General features: G+C 48.2%; 1 protein-coding gene across 2 annotated transcripts in view; it reads left to right on the top strand.

Moving 5' to 3' along the window:
* LOC117876953 (transmembrane protein 263-like) overlaps positions 1-20,398 on the top strand; it is a 374,169-nt gene that overhangs the window by 304,963 nt on the left and 48,808 nt on the right. The window lies entirely within an intron of this gene.

The raw sequence follows: 20,398 nt of genomic DNA, 5'->3' as shown, positions 1-20,398 counted from the left end.
GCTGCCCGAGCGCTACCGGCTTCAGGCAGCCCCCTTGCCTCCGGACCCCAGCCGCAGGCCGGGCACTTCTCCTCCCCGGCTCCAGCTGCTCTGCTCTGGTGGCGCAGGGTCCGAAGGCAAGGGGGCTGCCCGAAGCCCGTAGCGCTGGCTCAGGCAGCTTGGCTCTTAAACAGAGCCGAAGAGTCAGGGGAGGAGCACAGCAGCTGGAGGCCGGGAGGGGAAGTGCCCAGCCGGGGGCGCAGGGTCTGGAGGCACGGGGGCTGCCCGAAGCCCGAGCGCTACCGGCTTCATGGTTTGCCGGGCAGCCTCCAGACTCTGTGCCCCCGGCTGGGCGCTTCCCCTCCCGGGCTCCAGCTGCGCTGGGGAAGCGCCGGCCGGGGGCACAGGGTCTGGGGGCTGCCCGGCAAACCGTGAAGCCAGTAGCGCTCGGGCAGCCCTTTTCGCGTGACTGGGAGAGAGTGGGGGGAGTTAGGGCGGGGACTTTGGGGAATGGGCAGGGAATGGGCAGAGTTGGGGCGGGGCCGGGGGTGGGAAAGGGGCGGGCCCCGGGCCCCGTGGAGTGTCCTCTTTTTTTATTTTCTAAATATGGTAACCCTACCACAAGTTCTGTTTAAACAGTCATGTTCTAACCCCGTCCTGTCCCTTAATCCCAAAATGCAGCTGGATGGAAGCTGGTTTACAATCTTAGCTGCCATTGCTCTTCCCATCTTTGTAGTATCTGGGCAATGAATGCTGTTCCTTTCCATCAAGATGGTTGTCACCAGCAAGAGGCCCAGAAATACCAAGTTGAATTGTCAGACTCCCACGGGGGGAGCTCAGAAATCAAGAGAGAGAAAAGAAGACTGAAACATTCTTTGAAAACAAATCTCATGATTTTTTGGAGTCTGACACAGTTTTTGAGCTTTTGGCATTAGCAATACTGTAATCAGGGGAGCTGCCTTGTCAGTCTCAGAAGCTTTACACGACTTCTTGAGCTAAAAGACCATCAGGAAAAGAACAGACTGCTCTGATCACACATTACACTCATCAGGGATGCAAGACTAGCTACGCTTGCCCACCCCAGCGCAGTGCAGCACTAGGCAGGGTGCTAGAGCCAGGGGAAGCCCATTGTTATTCTGCCAATATGGCACATTCAGTGGCTAAGTCTCAAAAGCTTGTTTATAATCTTAGCTGTCAGTTTTACAGAGGAGAGTGTTGCACCCCTGCGTGGGCAGGCATCAGGGAGATGGCAGATGAGTGGCTAGAATGCTTGTCCCCAGCAGCAAAGCTGGAAGAGAAAGAACACAACCAATTCACGTCTCACATGTCCCACTGTCAGACCTCATCCAGAACAGAAGTGACACCCCAAGGTAAACCCCTTGTTCCAAAATTCACCTTCTCCCTCTATCACTTCTTAACACACACAACCTCCACCTCCCCCAAAATGGGGACAATAGCACTTTCCTACCTCTCAAGTGTGTTGTGAGGATAAACATATTAAAGACTGTGAAGCACTTTAAGGTGTGCTGATAAAAAGCACTATATAAAATATTGTTATGCAAAGCCTATCACCATGGTATCTAAGAGCTGAATACACAAATTAAGGTGGTACTAACATTGTTCAAGGAGACAACAAATCTCCCTTCCTTGCAGTCATGGCAGGGTTTATATGGTGCTGCATTTGTGGATCCTTCAGTAACTAAGGCTGCAGATGCCTTGGAACGGTCACTGCTGTGACATATGAGGCAGCTTTTCAGTGGAGTTGGGGGTCTGGTTTTGCTCCAGAGCTGGCTGGATATTTAGGCCTCCCTCAGGAAGTTCCCCCTCCAATAGTGGATGAAACAGCTGGAATAACTGAGAGACAACAGCATTAAACTTCCCTCCTCCTCCCCCTGAAGACAGATGCACTCCTCAAGTTCCACTCCAGAGGTTTGCACTAACTTACTGCTGCTTTCCTTCCCCACTCCCACCAAGCAGGCAATGAGGAGACTAAGCCCACGCTAAGGAGTGTAGAAGCCCCAGACATCTCTTGGCTGGTTGATTCCTGAATCAGTCTTGACATTATCTCTGGGTATTTCCTGTAACTGCCTGGAGAAAAGTGGCCAACTCTGAAGTATTTCCATAGTGCCCTATGGGTTGAAGGTCTCCTGTCCTCCCCACTCTGCTTTCTGACCATCCTTGTTTGCTGATGGACTTCAGTCTGCAGGGCGTATCTCCAGGCAATGGGAGAAAGACAGTCAAACAAGACCCTTTCTGCAGGTTACCTTTCCACTAGGTGACTCATTTCATATACTGCTGTAAATCCTGCTGCATACATGTCTGGGACAGTGGTAAAGATAGGGAGGACTGGAGAAGCATGGATATTTAATGACAACATATGCATGTTTCTTCCCGCATACACAACCACCCAGGCAGTAGAGGGAACACAAGTTAATTATCAACTCTGCCGAGCTGGGCAGAAACAGATCACCTAAGAAGGGCAGAGAAGGCAAACAAACAAAGCAAGAGTCCCGTTAAGGAAGTTGGGGGACAGGGGAACGAGGAGGTAAAAGTTATGGGCAGGGAAGGAAATAATTTGTAAAACCCTCCTAGAAGCTTCAGACAACAAGCAACAGTGACAATTACAGGCCAGATCTACAGGGGCCCAAGCACTTGCGACTCCCATTGACTTGATTGGGATTGTCCGCTTAGCACTTCTGAAAATCTGGCCCATCTCTCTAAAAACCGATAATGGGAATTTTCTTTTCATGCTTGGGCTAAACAAAGAATGATTAGAAACCCTTCCCAGAGCCAAAGCCATGAGTTGCCTATAGCTGTAGGAAGAGCCTGTTGTGTTCAGAAGACCGGTGGTGGGGGGTATTCGCAAGACCTGCTGGACCTCCAGCCATAGGCACACTTTTCCTTAATACAGCTGCTCTCGGATGTGACAGGGACAGACAGATATGTCAATGGAAGATGACATGCGAGGGTTTCAGGAATTCCATTGTCCATGGCATGTATGCAAAGTGTTTTCCCTGTCTGTGCTGTCTTCCTGCATTACAGCATGCATGCAGCAGGGTATGCACGACACTTCTTCAATGGAGATCAGGGGGAGCTTTGGTGATTGATACATTTACATGGGGGAACAATCAAGTCACCTTTTCCAGCAGCACATATGCCAAGAGAATCCCAGCCACTTGCAGAGGGGGCTTTGCCCCTCTTTGTTATCGGGCTGTTCTGGTTGCAAAGCCAAAATACCAACTAATATTCCTGAGAGCGCAAATGGCCCAAAGAGAAAACAATTCAACAACGACACCAGTCTTTTAGACCTGCAATTTAAGAAGAAACTTATTAGCCTCAATGCCCTGATGTAGCCCAGCCTTGCCACACTGATATGTTTTTGCTGCTGTAAAACATGAGGAAATACTGGGCGCCCCACCACCACTACACACATGCTGTGGATTGCTGCTCAGAGGGACGCAGGAACAGGTGCTGAAGACAGAGTCACCAATAACTCAGCTGAACTGAAATACCATTTCTGACTGTGCTGCAACATCCCCACCCCACACTGGGCCAGGGTGGCTTTATCCAAAATCCGTCCGTCCAACTATCCATCCAGGCAGTAAGTCCCCAGGACCTTTATTATTCTTTTTTCATACCCCTCCCATGACCCGCAGCACTTCAGACATTGCAGCTTGGAGGGCAGGATGGTTGGTTTCTTGAGAGATACCATATACGGGTACTTCTAGGTGCCACTGCATTGAGCTGCAAGATCTGCCTGTCAGCCACTCCTTTAGCTTCACTTCAGAGTGCCCAAACTCAGCCTGTAGGCCAAAGGCAGCCTGCTGTTGCCCTTATTCCTAGTATAAAGTGCAACCTTCAGAGACTACAGGTCCCAGCATGCACTGTTCCATCTCAAGCAGAGCAGTCATTAGAGAACATATGTACCTTTTACTTTCCCACTTCCAGGGCCGGCTCCAGGGTTTTTGCCGCCCCAAGTGGCGCAAAAAAAAAAAAAAAAAAAGCCGCGATTGTGATCTGCCGAGCGGGAGTGAGGGACCGTCCGCTTAATTGCCGCTGAATAGCTGGACGTGCCACCCCTCTCTGGAGTGGCCGCCCCACGCACCTGCTTGGCAAGCTGGTGCCTGGAGCCGGCCCTGCTCACTTCCTTTCATAACAAGCTTATCTCGGGAACGGCCAGAGTGGCAATGATCTAATCAGAAGCCATCACAGCAACAGGAATCCCACCAAGTCACCTCTCCAGTCCAAACAGGCCCGTCACTTTTGTTAGTATGTCAGGCATTACAACTAGGGTTGTCAGGCATCTGGTTTTCAACTGGAATGCCGGGTTGAAAAGGGATCCTGGCGGCTTCAGTCAACACTGCTGGCCGAGCCATTAGAAGTCCAGTTGGTGGCGCAGCTGGGTTAAGGCAGGGCTCCCTGCATGCCCTGGCTCCGCGCGGCTCCTGGAAGCAACTGGCATGTCCCTGTGTCCCCTAGGTACAGGGGTGGCCAGGGAGGTGCTGCGCGCTGCCCCTGCACTGAGTGCTGGCTCCACAGTTCCCATTGGCTGGGAACTGCTGCCAATGGGAGTTGTGGGGGCGGTGCCTGCGGGTGAGGGCTGTGCGCAGCGGCCTGGCTGCCCCTGCGCCTAGGGGCCATAGGGACATGCCAGCTGCTTCTGGGAGCTGCCTGAGGTAAGTGCCACCTGGAGCCTGCACCCTGAGCCCCCTCTCATACCCGAACACCCTGTCCCAGCACTGAGACCCTTCCTGCACTCCCAACCCCTCGGCCCCAGCCCGGACCTCCCTCCTGCACCCCAAACCCCTCATTCCCCAGCCCCACCCCAGAGCCTGCACCCCCAGCTGGAGCCCGCCTCCCCTCATATACTCCAACCCCCTGCTCCAGCCCAGAGCCCCCTCCTGCACCCTGAACCCCTCATTTCTGGCCTCACCCGAGAGCCCGCACCCCCAGCTGGAGCCCTCACCCCGTCCCACACTCCAATCCTCTGCCCCAGCCCAGAGCCACCTCCCACACTCCGAACTCCTTGGCTCCAACCCCCAGCCCAGAACCCCCTCCTGCACCCCAGAGCCCGTAACCCCAACCGCAGCCCTTGCCCCCCACCCTAACCCCCTGCCCCAGCCCCACCCCAGAGCCTGCACCCCCAGCCGGAGCCCTCACCCCCTCCCACACCCCAACCCCTTGCTCCAGCCCAGTGAAAATGAGCTAGTGAGCGACGGTCGGGGAGAGTGAGCGACAGAGGGATGGGGGATGGAGTGAGCAGAGGGCGAGGCGTTGGAGAAGGGGTGGGACAGGGGCAGGGCAGGGCAGGAGCGGAGGGTGTTTGATTTTCTGCAATCAGAAAGTTGGCAATCCTGGACTATTTGAATTACTGTGGTGCCTATGAGCCCTGGTATAAAGGTGGTGTTATTGCTAGAGAACACCCAACGCACATCCTGATCCAAGCAAGGATTTAAAATGGGATCAATACCTGGAATATTATTTTGATTTAACAAAGCAAGAACAATCTTCCTCAAATTAAATAACTCTCAATGGGCCTTTTCTGGACTCTCCTCCCACTGACAGACAGACCTTACACTAGGGCATTCTCATGCAAGAAACCCTCTGAAATATCAAACACCACCACAAAAAAAGCCAAATGGTTTAAAAGAGTTTGTGCACACACCACATTTCTGCTAGGCACCGGCATTCATCTGCCCCCATGAAAGCTCGTGGAATAACCCATTTGTGATCACGCACACACATATTCTGCCAACACAATGTCAGTGACCATTTCTGAGCACATGGTTCAAGACACATTAAGCTGGGAGACTCCAGTTATGACTAGAGATGGGTGTGACCACTACCCGAGTCCTAACATCCCCAAACCTTGTAAAAGTTTGTGTCTGGATCAACTTCATGGCTGATTCCTGTTTCTGTAATGGGCAGAATCAAAAAAGACTGACCTGGATCCCAATCTGAACTCTCTAGCTCTCCACCTAGGAATTTATACCAAGCTCCTTACCATGGCATTTGAGTGCCTTTCTGGCGAGGGCACATTAAATTCAGACTGATGCTGCCCACTCAGCTCTCAGACCTCCTTTCCTGCACAGCAGCTGACCAAGTTCTAGCTGGTTGATGGCAGCCCCTGGATGCTGTTCAAAGCTAGCACCTTTTTTTGCAGCTGAATATGCTTTGTCCCTTCCCTAGAGTTCATTCTCCATTGTTTATGTTGCCAATTATCCCCCAGAAACTGGTCCTTGCCTGCAGTTAATAACCAAGGGTATATGATCAGCTATTATGGTTGTAACAAACTGGTTGTTAACTTCTCTATCAATCTATTTCAGGTGGCCTTTTACTGCTGTTAGAAACTCAGCTCAATGATTTATAATAGAAATGGATTTTCATGTGACAGAGTTGGGTGAGGCCAGGTGAAGGGAAAAAGAGTCACTTGTTTTACTTGGAGGTATCAGTTGGAAGTAGCAATGGTCCCAGACTGCCATTAATGCACTTTTCAGCATTCCCTCATGTCTGGGACATTGACATAGAAACATCTTCTTTTGCAGACTACTTTAAGGTCTTTGGCAACAGATGCATCTGGATCCTATGTGCAGATGCATATGCAACATGGGCTTGTTCCGCACACATAACTCAACTGCCTCATTTCTAAACCTTAATCCCTAAATTAGGGTGTTGGCCTTTCCATCAGTTAAGAAGTTTGGGCCATTGGCTGCAACCCCCTTTTAGGGGGGTGGTGGAAAAAAGAGATCCTGGGGGGGAGAATAAGGACATTAGGAACCAGGGCCCAGTGAGTAAAAACAGGTCTCAGGCCTCAAGGGGTGAGCAGGCTCATGTAGAATCACAACCACCAACCTCTCCCACAGGACTGAACCTACCCTCAAACCTTGCTTTGTAAAGGACCGTGAACATTTGCAACACAGTGAATAAGAAACTGGGCAACAGAAACTGGTATTTTTCCAGGCAGAAAATGCTCAGGTTGCTTCCATTTTGTGGTTCTTTCTTCACTTTTGGATACTATTCTGAGCTAGAGGGGCTGAGATATCAAGAGAGAGGTTGCTCTTGTGGGATTATCAATCTTAATGGATGCAGGAAGCACTGGAAATCTCACAAATAAGCATTTTCCAGAGAGATTTATCCATCCCAGCTCTATGGAGCCCAGAGGTTGGGGTAATCCCTATTTTGAGGGTTTATCATAAATATGAACCTTTGAAAGTTTGCCCAGCACAAATCTATACAGAACCACCCAAATACTTACAGAAGAAGGATCCCCAGTGTAACCCTACAAAAAGACATTGGGGGTTGAGGGATAGGGTGGTAAAGCTAAGGATGGGAGGAAGAGTGGTTAGAGCAGGCATCAGGATTCCTGGGTTCCCTTGTGTGGCTTCAGTGGAGTGCTGCCAATTTACATGTGGTGCATGAGAGTCCTGTCCTCTTTTTTCACATCCTTCAGGACCCACCTCTGCCATGACAGCTATAATAAGCAGCATATGATTATCTTTCTCTTATCCCATCTTTCACATGTCACTGGTCAACTTAGATTGTGAGCTCTTCAGGGAAGGGACCATGTCTTATGTTTGTATAGTAACGAGTACAATGAGCCTCCATGTGTTATGGAAATGCACAGTAAATATGAAAAGAAATTAAAAGTAATATGCAGCTATATTCTGCTTCTGCGGCATGAAACTAAGGGACCCAAAGATCCTCTGCCCCTCCCATTTTAATGTTAGGGATGTATTCTAATGGATCAGCTCACTGACCCTCTCCAGAATTTTCAGGTAGGGCCTATGCTTAGCAGCATGATACCTGCAGACAGAACTTGGATACATTTGGCAGGGAGAGGACAAAACACTATTTCATAACCTGCACAAAAATGCTAAGGCTGGCTCTGCTGAAGTTTCCAGTCCTCTGAATGTGCACACATTACTTGATCTCAGCAGTGGCTGCAAAGAGAACTCCCTTCTTGCATCTCCCATCAGTGTGTCTAGGTGCACAGAGGGAACTGCATCATGTAGCATTTTCAGCCTTCCCATCCTGATGCCCCTGGTACCTGGAATGGGAGAGAGGAAGCCAAGCTGCTGCACTGAATGAGAGTCCTGCAGCCTGCCTCTTTTGCTTTTCCTGGAGTAAAAAGAGCCAGTACTGGGAGAGACTGAAGGCCCTTTTCCCCCCTCTAACCCTATTCTGAATTGCCCGAGAGAGAACTGCTCTGCTATATCTCCATACTCCAGCTAGGAAAGAATAAACAAATTGGAGAGACCCTCAAGAACGAAAGGGATCCCCATTCCCCCCCACACCCAACCACTGCAGTCAGAGGTAACAAGATGACACGCTTACCACCCTATCAGTGTTGCTACTGTGAGGGAGGTGCATAGTGGGTATAATGGTAGTGGTGTGGGGTGGGGCAAATGAAGAACCAATGGATTTAGGATAAGAAGTGAGGTGAGGTAAGAGAATGGAAGCAATAGGGTTTCTGAGGCAGGCATGGGAGAAATGTTTTACCTAGGGAGTGTCGTATGTGTCACTGACTGAGGTAGAACATTTTTGTTAAAGCTTTGCTAGCACGTCTCCGCTGGTTCTGTCCTGCTCAGTGTGTTCCTGGCTGCTTCCCTCATAATTTTGGGAAACTGGTTGCAATTTCCATGCGAGCACAGCCCCATTTATCAGGAGATTGCAGCTGCTTTCCACAGGGAGGCCCCTTCAGCGGAAGCCCCACAACCCAGCTTCCCCACAAAGGTGGCTGAAGCGTAATTACAACAAGCACAAACACATGTTTGTGGTGTAGGGCCATGCTCGTAAGTCAACAGTAATGGCTCCTGACATCAGTTAGCCGACCGCGTAACAGCAGACGGGAAGCCAGCGTGCCTGAACTTTCTAACGTGGAGATGAGCCAATGCTGGATCTCTGGCTGTCATCCGCCAGCAAGGCAGGGCAAGAGGCACATGGGCTGGCCACTTATAGGGACTATCCAGGAAGCTTTAGACACAGTCCAGGAAGCCTCTCTCCCTCCCCCCCCTTCTCTCTCTCTCTCTCTCACACTCATGCTAGTTTATATATTCATGTATTCTTAACAGAAACATTAGCTGCCATAATTGGGTCCATTACTGGGCGTTATTAGAGCTTTCAATCACTGCCTCTGTGGCCTCATGTAGTGCTAGGGAAATGCATGGGCACAACAAACAGGGCACAAGCATGACCAGCAGCAGAGCTTTTTAATTATTCTTTCTCTAGCTTGTTGCTGTGGCAACTCAAAAAAAAAAAAAAAAAAAATTCTGGCAGGAACTGCAGCATGTGGAGAACTGTAAACTTCTCCGTTTGTGGAAAACATTGGTCATGTCTCTGAAAAGACAGAGAAGGGCTCTTTTCAAAGAATGCTACTGCAAGAGCCAAAAAAGGTCTGCTTGCAAATTTATTCTCACAGCTGGCCTGGATCACTACTGGTCTTTACACACCAAACCTTCCCAGAAGCTAATGCAGTGCAGAAGTGATGGGTTCTGGGAGGGAGTTCTTCTGAAATCAGCTGAATCAGGCTGTATTTAGACCCTGGCAGCATAAGGCCTTCTTGCTTCTCACCAATCTCCCCCACAAATATATTATGACCGAAGGAAGAGGCCTGTTCCAATAGCGGCTCTACGGAACTGAACTTCTTTTTGATGAAAGATTCTGAATTCATATCCCAGGAGCATCAAGCTTTCCATTCATACACGGAAGAGAACAACAAGAACAGGAGGAATTGTTGAGTTCTGAAAGTATTGCAATTTGGCCAGAAAACTTGTGCCTGATCTCAGAAAAAGTGCCATGGGGTTCAAAGCATTCAGTGTCCTCTGAGCAGTCAGAAGAGCAACAGCCATGGATATGGATATTGCATACCTAGATATTGTTTGAAGTAAAGGAAATTTAGAAGGCCTTACTACGTGCACTGAATTCTAGCATTCCAACGTGAGGCAGGAATGACCATAAAAGGATATCAGTATCAGTTTTAATTTATAACACAACATCTCCAACAGCATTGTCCCCTAGCACCACAGTGAAGCATTCATTTCGTGGGAAGAACTCTACTGTGTCCATTACACCACTTCCTGGAGGACCCAGACAGTTACTGACCAGGTTGGACCTTGCTTAGCATGCAATTTCCAACCAGGGCACAACCAAAAGGGGTAGTGCTGGCTGGCCAATTCTCACTCTGTGAAGGTTCAGTTTTGAACACATATTAAAACACAGGTTTGCTAGTCTCGGGAAAAGTGCAAGCCCACAATGCAGGACATTGTGGATTCTCTTCTATGCTTCTTAGTGTGTATGTAAGAGCCATTAGACAGGGGGAGGGGAGAAAAATGGGTGGATCGTGGATGCAGAGTAAAGTATGGCAGCAGTAGTAGCCGCTGCTCCTGGCACCGCCACCAGGATATTTGCTACAGAGAGATGCTGCCTTGTGAAAATGCATGAAGAAAATTTAATTTTCCCTCTGCAGTCAGTGGCTCAGATGGTAATAACTTCCTGTGAGTTAGACTCACTTGCTAGGACTGATTTCCCCTGTGAAGGGAGCTGCAGAGGGGATGGGAGGACAAAGATGAGGTGCTCGTATCAGGTCAATGGGGGAAGCAGATATTCAAGCTAGACACATTATAATACAACCTCTATTTCCTCCCCTTCCTCCCCAGGTGGCATGAAGGCTCATGGCTTCCTGAACCTCACCTCAGCACTCACGGAACTGAACTGCATTAATGATCTTGGGGTGAATTCTTTAAGCAGACTGACAGCAACTTGGGAAAAACAGGAACTGTAAAACTGCACCTCAGCCAATGGGGAGCTTTACCCAGGGCAGAAAGGAGGCACTGGCCAGACATACATGTGCTCTCCAGAGCTGCACACCAGCCCTGCTCTGTGCAGCAGTAAAGAGTGAGTCTGCAAGGTGGTGAAGTGAGAAAGAACTATTCCAAAGCATTAACATCATTAAATTCTCAGAGTAAGTTTCTAAATATCCAATTATTTAAGGGAAAACACCCTTTCAAAGAAAACAGCAGTTCTGAAAACCCAAAAGGCAGAAAAAGCCTGGAAATTCACAGTCAAGTTACACTTAGAAACACACCCAACCACTAGATATTCAAGAGAGACACAGTTTTAAAGGGACTCAAACAACCTTAACTCTGCCTCATGCCGTTACAACCTATCGTACAGACCTTGCCTATAAGATGAAGACGTTTTGATCCAGAATTGTTAATGAAGGGTGTTCAGATAAGAACTTTAAGGAGTGGCTGTGGAAATCTTAAGTCTGCTTCGTGTAACTTGCCTGCGTAGTCAAGGAACTCTTATTTTATAGATGTGCTATAGCTCCCTCCAGTCCAATTCCGACCAGTCTGTACCTCTGTTGTGCATGAAAGGGTATTCTGCACATCAGAAACCTCATTATGCCGTGGGGGAGTTGTCCTGAAGAAGAATCCAGGTCCTGATTACTTTTGGTGAACAAATAGAAAGCTTACTTCTGTCCAGCACTGGCTTATGATTTTGAAGGTAAGAATAGTGCTGCTTTAACGCTGAGACACATGCACTTTGGTTTAAATGCTACAGTTGAAAAAAATCAGTCTATCAAATAAGAGCTAGAAAGGCCATACAGAGCACTTCTTAATTTCCAGAGGCACTGATGTGGTGAAGATATATGTTGCTTGAGGGTAGGATTGTCACCTGGCTTCGGGTGGTGATACAATGGCAGAAGTTAAGGTTGGGCATGTGCTTTTCACTGTGCACATCTATCCGGCTTATTTCATATTTTGAAGGTGTCCAGCACATTAGCTTCTAGGTATTTCCATATTTTTAAACATATGTGGGTTTTTTTTGAGAAAACTGCAGTGTTCCTTCACAAGTCAGGCCACTTTGGTAGTTCACAGATATTAACAATCTTATCTTCATGGGGGGGAAGGGAGGTTGGTGCTGGAATTTCTTAAGATTTTTAAAATATTTAAAAAATACAGCGTGACAGGAATCCGTATGAAGGCTACAAGTTGCACACAGTTTGGTGGACTCCAGCCTGTTTCACTGGAGAGCTTGGCAGAAAGCACCTCGCTCCATAAGGTGTTTTAGGATGTGCTACAACCAAGGACAGTGGGGGCACCTGGCCTCTAACCAATACTGTGCACTAGCTGAAAGGAGCTCCCTGCCTGAGCAAATCTTCCTGTTCCAATTACTGAAAGCAACAGAGGAGGTCTAATCCCCAAAACAGAGCACAAATTAATTTATTCCAGGGAGTTCTTCTAAACAGTGGATTTATAATCCTGTCATAAGCAAAAGACCTTATGGGCTATGTCCCCCCACCCACCGTCTCAATAGCACACTGTGTGGCTTTGGATGATGGCATGAGAACCACTGCATCTGGCTCTGTCCATTACTGCTGGGTGCTAACAGACCTTAGTACGACCAAATTCTATCAGAGGGACGTGTATTTCATCTGACTGCATCTCTCTTCCTCTACTGTAAGTTCCTCGTCTTGTTAGATTGTACCTTCTTTGGAGTGAGGGCTGTATTTTTGCATGCAGCACTTAGCAAGAACTACTGCAATACAAATATGAAAACATGATTCTAATATTCCTCTCTGAGAGAGCTCGTGGTGCCTAGATACCATGGGCATTTTCAAAAGGTTGATAGAGATCATTGACGTAGCCTGGCTGTAGTTTACGACCTAGGCAGGTATTCTGCAGTGCTCACAGGAGCTGCCCCTGGCTAGGAGTCTTGGTTTAGCAGGAGTCAGAAATTTTTCCATTTGCCTTTGGGCCAAAAAGCAAATTGATTAATTAAAACACCATCCACGTGGGGCTGTAGGCTGCAGAGCAGAACCGAGGATCTTGCAGGAAAGGAAGGGAAAAGCCTGGCCCTGTGCAGGCCATTTCCAGTCCTGTTTACTCAACTATTAGTGAGGGTAGCTTCTTCTTAATTTATTTACATAGAACGCTTCCGTAACCATCTGCTCTTAAGCTAAATGGAAAATTATCTTTTTCCTGTCACTATGGAGGCTCCCTTGGATGTTCTTAATAATGCAAAACAATCTATCATTTTAATGCAGACAGCTTGGCTAATAAAAATGATCTGTGCTATTCGTAATTATGCCACAAATACAATGCAAACAAGCAATGTCTCCCTGCAGAGGCCAAGCACAAGAAGCCCCTCTCACCAATCGGGGCCCAGAGATGACAGGATGGGAGGCTGATTTGGTGAACCTCAGTGTGAATTGGCTACAAAGAACTCAAGGAGTAGGCAATTAAAGAGAAGAGCAGATGTATTAGGATGACTTACTCCGGTTATTCACTCATTTAACTGGTGTTAGGGCCCGATCTTTCAGTCAAGTTTGCCTAGGCCTTATTTTGACAAAGAACATTCTTTGGAGTCTTAATATAAATGTAATCTCAAATCTCCAAATATCAAATGACTAATTCTATTTCAGGTACTTATCTGGCTCCCATTCCTGCATCTCACAACCTTTGATGTATTTATCCTCATAACATCTCTGTGAGGTAGGAAAGTGCTGTTATCCACATTTTATACATGGGGAAACTGAGGCACGGAGAGAGACTAAGTGAATTGCCAAAGGTCACACAAGAAGTCTGTAGCAGAGCAGGGAAGTTAACCCAGGTCACAAATCCATTAATGAAAAATATTTAAAGTAGGACTCACATAAAAATATTGTGTTAAAGTGATGAGCTCCAGAGCTGGCAGTTGCTGACTATTCTATTGATGGCACCAATGATGCTGGTCCTCTAATTCAGTGTATTCTGGTGAAGAAGGCACAGGACTAGGAGTCAGGACACCTAGGTTCTATTCCTGGCTTTGACACTGACCTGTTGTATACATGGTGGCAAGTCACTTACAAACTCTGTGCCTCAGTTTCCCAATCTGTAAAATGGAGATACTTCTCTTCGTTTGTAAAATTCTTTGAGATCCAGGGATGAAAAATCAAACTGGGTAGGGAAGGAAATGTTATTCTCTTCCAAAGAGCATGGCAGGAGGAGGAGGAAAGGCTAAAAATAAACCTCAAATTATATAAATAAAATGTGACCACGTCCTTTTATTAAATAATGTGATTGTTAAAGTAACATGAGTAAAGAAAGCTGATCAATGTCCCGGAGATTTTCAAACACTTCTGCAGAGAGATCAACATTGTAAGAAACAAAATGTGAACAAACTGGAAGCCCAGAACATGTTATGAATTTCTATAATCCAAAGATCTAATGCAACTTTCATGTGCTATATACAAAAATATAGAAAGTTACTGTTCTGAGAGTGAGGCTGGGGGCAGGGGTAGGGTTGCCAACATTTTAATCTCACAAAACCGAACACCTTGCCCCGCCCCTTCCCTGTGGCTCTGCCCCATCCTGCCTCCCGCTCACTCCATCTCCCCACCCTCTGTTGCTCACTCTCCCCCACCCTTACTCACTCATTTTCACCGGGCTGGGGTGCAGGAAGGGGTGAGGGCTCTGGCTGGGGGTGTGGGCTCTGGAATGGGGCCAGAAATGAGGAGTTCAAGCTGTGGGAGGGGGCTCCAGGCTGGGGCAGGAGGTTGGAGTGCAGGGAGGGGTGAGAACTCCAGCTGGGGATGCAGGCTCTGGGGTGGGGCTGGTGATGAGAGGTTCAGGAGGGGGCTCCGGGCTGGGGCAAGAGGTTGAGGTGCAGGAGGTGGTTGGGGTTAAGGCTCCAGGAGGGAAGTTTAGGTGCGGGAAAGGGCTCAGGGCTGGGACAGGGGATTGGGGTGCAGGAGGGGCTGTGGGCTCCAGGAGTGGGCTCAGGGCTGGGGCAGGGAGTTAGGGCATGGAAGGAGGTGGGGGATGTGGGCTCTGGGCGATGCTTACCTTGGGCGGCTGTATGCGATATACGCTGCCTTTTCCTGCAGGCACCACCCCTGGAGCTCCCATTGGTGGGAACTGTGGCCAATGGGAGCTGCGGAGCCAGTGCTTGGGGAACGGGCAGCATGTGGAGTCCCCCTTGCCGTGCCTTCACCTCAGAGTCAAGGGACATGTCGCTGCTTCTGGGGAACTGCGCAGAGCCAGGCAAGGAGCCTGCCTTAGCTCCACCGTGCCGCTGACCGGACTTTTAACAGGCCAGTCAGCAGTGCTGACTGAAGCCACCAGGGTCCCTTTTCGATCTGGTGTTCTGGTTGAAAACCCTAGGCAGGAAACTATTGGTTTGAGGACAGGACCAGGAGCTTTAATCCCAGCTCTGCCACTGACTGGCTTTAGGGACTTTGACAAGTCACCAGCTCTTTTTCTGTTTCCATTTTTAATTCTGTAAAATGAGAATAATGATATTTACTTATTTTGTGAGAGGTTGAGAGATATAATGGTTAATGTCTGTCAAGTACTTTAAAAGACAAAAAGCACAAAGGATTAAAATTATCTGCTAGACAGCTAAGGGAGCGAGTCACAAATGTCCAAAATCTGCCTTTTGGTATCACACTGGGCTAGCTTGTTGTGAACAGATTGGCTCCTCTCGGACAGAAGTAAATCTCACTTGCAGGTATCTCTGGGAAACACCCAAGCTGCCTCCAGCTGTGCATCGCAGAACAGATCTTGCAAAACACAATCTGCTATTTCCTGTGCTATGCCAGAGGAACTGATCCATGAGGAAGAGGAGCGTGGCAGGCAGTGGCTCTGAGACAATCACAAAACTGCAAGACTATGGGAGTGGACAAGGGGCGAGGAGCATTACTGGCTGATGTGGTATATTGAGGTTACAGATGCATACAGATCATTGACATGGATGATATCTCACCCATTTTAACGCAAGAGTTGGATGCGATGCCGCAGCCTGGGAAGGAGTCATCGGGAAAAATGGAGTGGGAAAGTGTAACAGCAATGGCCTGTTACTGCGGAAAACTTGTGCAGCACATGACCTTCTGATCAGCAATACGATCTTCCGCCTTCCTACCCGTAACAGGACTTCGTGGATGCATCCCCGTTCCAAGCACTGGCATTTGATCGATTATGTCATCATCAGGAGAAGGGACAGACAAGATGTCAGGGATTCCAAACCTATGTGTGGCGCTGACTGTTGGACGGATCATAGGCTCATAGTATCCAAAATGAAGCTCCGTATCATGCCGAAGAGACGACCACAAGGCTGTAAGGCTCTCAAAAGGATCAACGTGTCGAAGCTGAAGAACAGCCGCATCACTGAAAATCTAGTGGAAGACCTAGAGAATGAGCTTGCTGATCTTCGTATTGAGGGTGATGCTGAGAAAGACTGGGAGCGTGTCCATACAGCTGCATCGAAGGTATTGGGGCAGGCGGCAAGACTGGTTTGACGAAAATGATGCAGAAATCCAGGCCTTACTTGCTGAGAAGCACCACCTGCATCGTGCATATCAAAACGATCCATCCTCAGCGGCAAAGAAGATCGCCTTTATCAATGCTCGCAGGACAGTACAGAACCGACCGCGCAAAATGTGGGACTTGTGGCTGAGCGCCAAAGCAGATGAAATACAGGCATATGTGGACAGGAACGACTTTAAGCGGTTTTATGAAGCCCTTAACACACTCTCTGGTCCACAGTCTTCTGGGAGCTTTCCCCTCCTGAACTCTGATGGTATTGTGCTCTTTACAGAGAAGACGCAGATTCTCCAGAGATGGGCTGAACACTTTGAAGCAATTCTCAATTGCCCCTCAGTCATCAATGATGAGGCCATTGAGAAGATGCCCCAGGTTACAGTCAATGACTCCATGGATGCTTCACCAGAAGAGGACAAAGTGAAGAAAGCTATCAATCAGCTGTCAAGTGGCAAAGCCCCAGGGTCAGATGCCATACCAGCAGAGGTGTACAAAGTCGGTGGACCCGTGCTGCTACGGAAACTCACTGAGCTGTTTCAGTCCTTCTGGAAGCAGGGAACCATTCCACAAGAATATAGAGACACGTCCATCTTGCACCTCTATAAGAGGAAGGGCAATCACCGTGGAATCTCGCTGCTTTCTACAGCGGGGAAAGTTCTTGCACGGGTTCTGTTGAACCGATTGATCACTCACCTGGAGAAGGGCTTACTGCCAGAATCACAGTGTGGCTTCCGCAAGGGACGTGGGACTATTGACATGATCTTCGCTGTGCATCAGCTACAGAAGAAATGCCAAGGGCAGAATTGTGAACTCTGCACAACTTTTGTGGACCTCACGAAAGCATTTGACTCTGTCAATCGCCAAGGCCTGTGGAGGATCATGTCGAAATTTGGCTGTCCAGACAGATTTAGACGAATGGTACGTCAATTTCATCACGGTATGATGGCTCGTGTCCTGGATGACGGTGAAACATCTGAGGCCTTCCCAGTCACCAACAGCGTCAAGCAAGGGTGTGTTTTAGCACCCTCTTTGTTCAGCATGATATTCTCTGCCACTTTGACTGAAGCCTTTCAACACTGCACTGAAGGAGTAGGCCTGAAGTATAGAACTGACGGGAAACTATTCAATCTGAGGCGACTGCGTGCCATCACCAAGGTGAAGGAAACTGTACTTCGAGACTTTCTCTTTGCCGATGATTGTGCTCTGAATGCTAGTACAGAGCCAGAAATGCAAGCCAGTATGGACAAGTTTTCAACTGCATGCAACAACTTCGGTCTCACCATTAACATCAAGAAGACTGAGGTCATGCACCAGCCAGCTCCCCACTCTCCGTACTCAGAACCGTCCAACACTGTAAATGGACAGAGACTTCAGACACTTCACGTACCTGGGCAGTACCCTTTCCCGAGCAGTGTCAATCGATGATGAAATAAACTGCAGAATTGCTAAAGCCAGGTCTGCATTTGGCTGATTGCGCTCCAACGTTTGGAAACATTGAGGGATCAGCCTACCAACGAAGCTGAAGGTCTACCGAGCAGTGGTGCTTCCAACTCTGCTGTATGCCTGCGAGACGTGGAGTGTCTATTGGAGTCATGCACGAAGGCTCAATCACTTCCACATTTCCTGTCTGCAAAAGCTTCTAAAAATCAGATGGCAGGACAAAGTGCCCGATACTGATGTCCTTACTAGAGCCAGTCTGCCGTCAGTTCACACATTGCTGATGAGAGCCCAGACCAGGTGGGCCGGACATGTCGTGAGAATGTCAGACGAACGCATTCCTAAACAGCTCTTCTACGGAGAACTCACTCAGGGAAAGCGCTCCCACGGAGGACAAAAGAAGCGGTTCAAGGACACGCTGAAGACCTCTTTGAAGTCCTTCGAGATCAACACCGCCACATGGAAAACCTTCGCATTGAACTGTCCAGCATGGCACAGCCCCATTCACACAGGCAGTAATACCTCTGAGGAGAGGCGTATTGCTGAGGCTGAAAAAAAGCCTGAGCTGCACAAGTCCAGAGCTGCTCGTACATCATCGACAGTGCCATTGCATGTCTGCCCGACGTGTGACAGGACGTTCCACGCCCGAATCGGACTGATCAGTCATCTTCGGACGCACAGAGCCCGGTCATCGAAAGAATGAGTTGTTGAGGTCTTCATCGATAACGATGGACGAACATCATCATCTCACCCATGGAGGGAGGTTATTAAAGATAAGCCAAGCTACTTTTAAAAAACAACTCTCTGAATAGTCATGGAGCTGATGTTGGTTTGTGCCTGGGCAGGGATGCTGGGGAAGATTGAGGGCTGGCAGACGAGGCTTCTCTCATGGATCAGATGCTTCAATTAGACTCACACCAAACACAAGCAGCAGGTTGCGGAGCTGAGATTGGGTCTGGAAAACTATCAGATTGAAGAGCAGCATCTTCAAGTTTACCAGGGTTTTTGAGTGACAAGGCACAGGAATGTGCAGGAGGGGGCTAGGCGAGACAGAGGTCATGTTACATCGTGTAACAGTTGCTTTCCCTTCCCCATCTTATTTTTCCAGTCTCATCAACAATTTTGCTTTGCATTGTTTCAAATCCTATTAATATTCATTAGTGACTTTCCATTGTTTGCACTTTTCTATCAGGCACACAGCCCTGATCCCCACTTGTCTTAATGGGATGCAAAGCTCATGAAATCAGATCTTATTAGCGAGTCTCCATCACACGCCATCAGCACTGCGGTACCTCAGCCTCCGTTCCTGCTAAAATGACATGGGAGTCTTTCACAGCAGTAACAACTGTAGAGGTCTTAATCTAATATGACTTTTCAATCTGAACTGCAGAAACAAATAGGAGTAAAACACTTAGCGCAGAAAACTCTATTGAATTAAATGGCAAAAACCTTCATTAACTCAGAGTTAAGGATGCTGGCGATAGCTTGTGCCCTTCCAGAACATCAAATTCAGCAAAACTCAAACTTCTGTAAACCAGAAAATACAGAGTGAAGGTAAATGCGCACACAACCTTAACACTGCCCCCTTGGAGCTAGTAATAGCCACTGGGAATAATCTGCATACACTCCAGCTGCATTCACTGTGTTAGGTGTAGCTGCACTGAATGGTGGAGAAATAAAATGGAGCAGCTTGGAAGAGCTGGGATTGTGATATGGTGAGATCATTGTGTGTGTTACCAAAGGAAAGAGGTGCATGTGTACCTTAAGGGTGCATCATTTCAACTCAGAATTGTGGAAGCTGTGTTAGCAGTAGGGCACCGGGGTCTTCTCATCATGAGTATTGTCAGTAGTGAGGTGGGATATGAGAGCAGCCTGTGGATTTAATGATGAGGAGGGAAAGCATAGTTTAGGTGGTATGCTGTGTGAAGAGGTTGTAAAAGGGTATGAAGTGGTTGTAAAATTTTACAAGTGTGGTATTCTGTCACAGGCGTAGGCTCAGTGTTTGAGCGTAGGACAAGTGCAGGTAATGCTGTCCATGACAGTGAAAAGAGAGTGTGTTTGTTTATGGGTGTTGCAGAGCATCACTCCAACAGGGCAGAGTTAAGGTTGTGTGGATGCTTACTGTAACTCTGTATTTCCTGGTTTTCAGATGTTTGAGTTTTGCTGAACTCGTTTTGCAAGTGGCACAAGATATCACCTGGCAATCTTAGTTCTGTGTTGAAGTTTTTTTGCCATTGCCGTTTTTTAAACAGAAACAAAAATGTTTGTTGGTAGGAGTTAGTGATCACTTAGGCCTGGTCTACACTAGGCGTTTATGTCGAAGTTAGCGCCATTACATCGAATTAACCCTGCACCCGTCCACACTGCGATGCTATTTAGTTCGACATAGAGGTCTCTTTAATTCGACTTCTGTACTCCTCCCCGACGAGAGGAGTAGCGCTAAATTCGACATGGCCATGTCGAATTAGGCTAGGTGTGGATGGAAATCGACGCTAATAGCTCTGGGAGCTATCCCACAGTGCACCACTCTGTTGACGCTCTGGACAGCAGTACGAGCTCGGATGCTCTGACCAGCCACACAGGAAAAGCCCCGGGAAAATTTGAATTTGAATTCCTTTTCCTGTCTGGCCAGTTTGAATCTCATTTCCTGTCTGGACATCGTGGCGATCACAGCAGCACTG

The sequence above is a fragment of the Trachemys scripta genome, chromosome 4, assembly GCF_013100865.1.
Source record: "Trachemys scripta elegans isolate TJP31775 chromosome 4, CAS_Tse_1.0, whole genome shotgun sequence".
NCBI classification, from domain to species: domain Eukaryota; kingdom Metazoa; phylum Chordata; order Testudines; family Emydidae; genus Trachemys; species Trachemys scripta.
The sequence above is the reverse complement of the archived record's forward strand: the minus strand, read 5'-3'. Positions and strand labels throughout refer to the sequence as shown.